Below are 6,740 nucleotides of genomic sequence, written 5' to 3' on the forward strand. Positions count from 1 at the left end.
ACACAACTTCTACATGAGAAGTCTAGTAGCTCGTTCCCGACTAACTCTTGGTTCCACCTTTTCTACCTAGTCCTAGGCCAACCACAATTTGCGCGCGCTACACAGTTCCATTCCCGAGAGGAACCACAACACCTTTTACATACAAATAGCTAAGAACCCTAAGTGAAGGTCAGCAATTTACATAACAGAAACAAACACTTTAAATAAAACAGAACATTTGCGTATATTGGTAGTGCTACACAAAATTATTTAAATAAAATTATTTAATTTTAAAGATAACCAAAGCGATTGTATGAGGAAGACAAAAGAATCATTTGCCCATATTGTGCATATTACAGAGATCACACTTCATTATAATATAGAATTAATCGTACACTAATTACAGAAGTTAAACGATGGGATGTTGAACATAATAGAAATCTAAATGAATCAACAAAAGCTATGTAGTGTCTAAGCTATGGTGTTACAACTTTTTTTATTTTATTTCATCGTGTTCATGATATGTTGGACAGATCTAAATTTAAACCTCTCATCACCCCTGCTACACCTCCACCACTATTTTCGACATCTCAATTCATGTTACATTCTACTCTTTTGCTTTGCTTACTGTTCCCATTAGTCGCTACTGTGTCCCTACCGGTGCTGGCTCCGTCTCTGCCGTCAGCGTCGTCCTCTTCGGACCGCCTACCTGGGAAATACCCCCGCGCGCTTCTGCACTCATTGTATTGCCTACGGTCACCAAAAGGCTTCCGCTTTCCTCTTGAAAGGATTTGCTAAGTGCCTGCTCCTCCAATGGTTGTTCACGTGAGTGACTGCGTCGCCTACGTCCCCTTCCACACTCTGCTCATTCATGGCGTCTTTCGCCCCGCTTACCCGGAATTCAACTTTCAAAAAGCTATCTTCTAATATCGGTGCTTCTGCGTTCTCTCGCCATATTTCTTGTTTTTGAGCTTGTTAGCACTCCTAACACGAAATTTCGTATCAGCTAACACACCACCTACTATGAATTAAAACACAAATAAAAATCGATAATACAACCACCTAATCCAGAAGATTTATCTCCATAAAAAAAAAAATCTTAACAGGGTCGTAATTATGGAAGGTTCCCTCTTCTACTTCAGATTAACACTACGCGCAACGCATTTATTTGCGGGACCTTTGCATAAATGCCCTAACTTGAAAGCTATGTCAACTCTGCTTGGCCCAGTGCATGTTCCGACGCAAATTTGAATGTTAGATAACAAATGGTTTATTCATTAAACATTTCAGATACTTATAAGAACAAAAAAATTCACTTCTTTAAACAAATATTATCGCATCTGATCTTTACACAGCATGAAACTTGAATCACATTGCATAATGTAAATTAAACGCATCTGACTTTCTTATTAACAATGTAAAATTTAACGCATCTGACTTTGTATTTAAATTTATCGTTAAAGCATCGGAATTTTTTTTACTGAAACTATGGTCTCGTACAGAATGTTCTCTCTTATTACCATAAATGCCAACTTTTGGATCGCAACTGTATCCATTAATCAACACGCACACACAATTACTGCACCAACATATGCACAGGAGAAACATAAGAATCGAGCCGTTAGCAGTTCCGGTATTCACCATTCAGTAACTATCTCTACTCAAAATTACCCCACGGAAAACCAAAATTATTACATATAAATTCCGCGCCTATTTGATCAATCTCTTTAATAGCCACTATTGTACTGCTTCCAACTCCTCACACAAATTCACCCACTGAAATATGACAAACCTTCCAAAATTACACATAAAAAGTATATACACTCAAACTGAACTACTTACTTTGTTGCACTCAAAGTTCTTGGCTACGTTATCAGTTTACCAATCTCTTTCCCCGCTTTGCAATATTAATTATTCAGAAAATTTCCCCACGTGACTCTACATTCCAATAAGCATGAATAAGGAAGCATAATCTTCACTTGGTTTGCTAATATTCGACACCTTTCGAGATTGCAGAGATATAAGAAAATTGAAAAATTGTAACAGTACTTAATTCCACACGCATATTCCATGTAATAGCACACTTCCTACCTACATGCTATAGGTCTCTAGCACTCGTGCCTCCAATAGTTATAAGATTCTTGATCAGTTCAAATGGCTCTGAGCACTATGGGACTTAACATCTGAGGTCATCAGTCACCTAGAACTTAGAACTACTTAAACCTAACTAACCTAAGGACATCACACGCATCCATGCCCGAGGCAGGATTCGAACCTGCGACCATAGAGGCCACGCGGTTCGAGACTGAAGCGTCTAGAACCGCTCGGCCACAGGGGCCGGCTCATGATCAGCCCCACCTGGTGAGTGCCAGGTGTAAAACTAAGTAAATTGCCACACGCACTTAAATATTTCATTTTTCCTAATTATTCACCATAAAATCCTTATAAAACCCCAAAATTAGAATTACAATCACAAAGCAAAGCAACATTTCTACATCACCTACTATTGCACATTACCTACTTAAATAAATTTCGTTCCCGCAAAATATAAATATTACTTTACGTCTAGCTGCAAAAAGAGGGTTGATACCCACTACTGGCCATTAAAATTGCCACACCAAGAAGAAATGCACATGACAAACGGGTATTCATTGGTCAAATATATTATACTAGAACTGACATGTGATTACGTTTTCACGCAGTTTGGGTCCATAGATCCTAAGAAATCAATACGCAAACAAGCACTTCTGGCCGTAGTAACGACCTTGATACGCCTGGGCATTGAGTCAAACAGAGCTAGGTTGGCACGTACAGGTACAGCTGCCATGCAGCTTCAACACGATACCACAGTTCATCAAGAGTAGTGACTAGTGTATTGTGCCGAGCCAGTTGCTAGGCCACCATTGACCAGACGTTTTCAATTGGTGAGAGATCTGGAGAATGTGATGGCCAGGGCAGCAGTCGAACGTTTCCTGTATCCAGAAAGGCCCGTACAGGACCTGCAACATGTGGTCGTGCATTATCCTGCTGAAATGTACGGCTTCGCAGGGATCGAATGAAGGGTAGAGCCACGGGTCGTAAGACATCTGAAATGTAACGTCCACTGTTCAAAGTTGCTGTCAATGCGAACAAGAGGTGACCGAGACGTGTAACCAATGGCACCCCATACCATCACGCCGGGTGATACGCCAGTATGGCGATGACGAATACACGCTTCCAATGTGCGTTCACCGCGATGTCGCCAAACACGGATGCGACCATCATGATGCTGTAAATAGAACCTGGATTCATCCGAAAAAATGACATTTGCCATTGGTGTACCCAGGTTCGTCGTTGAGTACACCATCGCAGGCGCTCCTGTCTGTGATGCAGCGTCAAGGGTAACCGCAGCCATGATCTCCGAGCTGATAGTCATTGCTGCTGCAAACGTCGTCGATCTGTTCGTGCAGGTGATTGTTGTCTTGCAAACGTCCCCATCTGTCGACTCAAGGATCGAGACGTGGCTGCACGATCCGTTACAGCCATGCGGATAAGATGCCTGTCATCTCGACTGCTAGTGATACGAGGCCGTTGGGATCCAGCACGGCGTTCCGTATTACCCTCGTTAACCGACCGATTCCATATTGTGCTAACAGTCATTGGATCTCGACCAACGCGAGCAGCAATGTCGCGATACGATAAACCGCAATCGCGATAGGCTACAATCCGACCTTTATCAAAGTCGGAAACGTGATGGTACGCATTTCTCCTCCTTACACGAGGCATCACAACATTCGTTTCACCAGGCAACGCCGGTCAACTGCTGTTTGTGTATGAGAAATCGGATGGAAACTTTCCTCATGTCAGCGCATTGTAGGTGTCGCCACCGGCGCCAACCTTGTGTGAATGCTCTGAAAGCTAATTATTTACATATCACAGCATCTTCTTCCTGTCGGTTAAATTTCGCGTCTGTAGCACGTCATTTTCGTGGTGTAGCAATTTTAATGGCCAGTAGTGTATTAATCATAAATATAACACATTTCCCACACTCAAATCGAGCATCGCTCGACCCATCTCAAAAAAGCGTTCTCTCTCGTCCAAGTCTTCAGTGGCAGTTCCAGAGTCGGACCCGTGCTAATGTTCTGCTCGCCTGACCGCTCATGGTAGGGACGGCTCCCTATCAATCATCAGCTCAGAATTTTCCCCGGTTTAAAGTTGCCGGTCAAACCTCCCATCTACACAACAGGAAAGATTCCGTTCTTTTTCTCCCAAAGACTGAATCGTAAGTTTTGCAGACTATCCAACCTTCCTACACCTCGCTACAGCCAAAGGCTGAAGTTTCAGAGCTTCCATAATCGCTGCCTATCGACTAGTTGTTCCCTATCATACACCCACAATCGCTAATTGTCATTCGATCCTTATTCTCTCCCCAAATATTCTTCCTGCAATTATTTTCATACATTCATTTCTTTCGCTCTCCTGCTGTGGACTCAGTAGGATAAGGAAATATAGGAAACAGTGGGCATTCTTAACTTATTCAGTCAATAAAAACAGTTCGATTCCTCTGGTTATTCTTTTATAGCTTGGTGTTTGTTTTCAGACACTGACCGTAAGTCTGTGCTAAGTAAATTAAATGATATTATTACGATCAAAAAATGATATTATTACGATCAAACTCGTGTTCTCAGAAGAACACGAAGATCAATTGCGTTAAATGTTGTTACATTATTAGAAATACAATTGAGAGTTGCCATTGGCGAAGTCAATGGCCACCTCTCACGGTCTTGCTGTGCTTTCATCCCACACGGAACGTGACACGCGCTCTAAGTTATTACCTCGTTTAAGAATAACAGGAGATTTAGTCGCACGCTAAGTTTCTGTTTCTTCTTGAATTACTTTGCTGTGTATTCCTAACCTTTTCGTATAACAGTTGACTCAGTAAGTTGGCACATTCCGTCTGTTTACAGAAGTGAAAATACATTTTCCTATCGTCGAAGGAAGACCTAGCATTGCACGCTAATGTTTGCCAACTTATCTCAGTGGATTGAAGTAAACCACGTTTTATGGACATCAGGGCAGTGCATACGTCGCACTTTATCACTCTGCGTTACTCATGTCCATGAACAGACTAGCGTATATGGTGTTTCATTTAGAATGCTGGACCATCAGCGCAGAACTTGAGTTTCTGTAATTTTGAAATACAGATCAAATACTGAAGACTTTACACTTTGTGGTTTTAATGTATAATGTCGTGGGTTGAGGGCATTAAAGGAGAGGAGTGTAATAAGTCATTGCATAACATTCCGAAAACCTTTTCTATAACTGCAAAAAGCACTCCGCCTGCAGGCCACAAGTGGGCCATCGGGATCATCCAACCGCCTTGTCAACCTCAGCTGAGGATGCGGATAGGAGGGGCGTGTGGTCAGCACACCGCTCTCCCAGTCGTTATGATGGGTTTCTTTGACCTGAGCAGCTACTATACGGTCGAGTAGCTCCTCAATTGGCATCACAAGGCTGAGTGGACCCAGAACAATGGCAACAGCGCATGGTGGCCCGGTTGGTTACCCATCCAAGTGCCGGCCACGCCCGACAGCGCTTAACTTCGGTGATCTCACGGGAACCGGTGTATCCACAGCGGCAAGGCCGTTGCCTATAACTGCAACCTTTGCAATTAAAGTACTTTGTAGCTCTTATGGCGTCTTATACCGTATTCGTTCTCTTTGCATCGAGGAATATTTAGTATACTTCCCTGTGGGGGGTTAAGTTTCTAAATCATCTGAATTTACTTGAAGCCAATAATGAGTTGCTGAATAAGCAACTGTGTGGAGTCCATCTCATTGTCTTCATATAGTATAGCTGAAAACGGCGACGTATGGGTGGATATTATGACTTATGTAACTTCCTACGGTTTTCCATATCTAATGTTCAATACTTAGTCGGGTGATCAGATGTACAGCAGTGACACAACGATCGAAGTGGCTCTGTGGTTAACACACTGGGTACGAACTCGGTGAGGGCGGGGCCCGTATCTCCATTCGGAGATCCAGGTGCTAGTAGTTCCCCGGAGTCGGTCAAGGCAAATGCCGCAATGATTAATATTAAAACAACACGACCGATTTCCATCTCCATTCCCATCCTGTCCGTCTTGCACTGTGTGTCTAAAGATAGCGTTGTGTACATGTACGTGTTGCTTCCACAATTGACATTATCTGATCCAAAGTATCGGAAACCTATTGGTAGACATTAATTTGAGATGTGGCCACCCTTCTCCTTTATGACGGCTGTAACTTTGTCAGTCTGGTACACCACCGCTGTCCGGGACGTGTGCAGACGTGTCTCCTACATCTACATTTATACTCCGCAAGCCACCCAACGGTGTGTGGCGGAGGACACTTCACGTGCCACTGTCATTACCTCCCTTTCCTGTTCCTGTCGCGTATGGTTCGCGGGAAGAACGACTGCCGGAAAGCCTCCGTGCGCGCTTGAATCTCTCTAATTTTACATTCGTGATCTCCTCGTGAGGTATAAGTAGGGAGAAGCAATACATTCGATACCTCATCCAGAAACGCACCCTCTCGAAACCTGGATAGCAAGCTACACCGCGATGCAGAGCGCCTCTCTTGCAGAGTCTGCCACTTGAGTTTGCTAAACATCTCCGTAACGCTATCACGCTTACCAAATAACCCTGTGACGAAACGCGCCGCTCTTCTTTGGATCTTCTCTATCTCCTCTGTCAACCCGACCTGGTACGGATCCCGCACTGATGAGCAATACTCAAGTAT

The 6,740-nt window shown here is 43.4% G+C and overlaps 1 pseudogene; it reads right to left on the reverse strand.

The window, feature by feature from the left end:
- Nucleotides 1-5,491: 5,491 nt before the first annotated feature.
- LOC124557161 lies at nucleotides 5,492-5,609 on the reverse strand (annotated as a pseudogene).
- Between the last annotated feature and the right edge of the window lie 1,131 nt (nucleotides 5,610-6,740).

Source organism: Schistocerca americana, chromosome X (genome assembly GCF_021461395.2).
Source record: "Schistocerca americana isolate TAMUIC-IGC-003095 chromosome X, iqSchAmer2.1, whole genome shotgun sequence".
NCBI classification, from domain to species: Eukaryota; Metazoa; Arthropoda; class Insecta; order Orthoptera; family Acrididae; genus Schistocerca; species Schistocerca americana.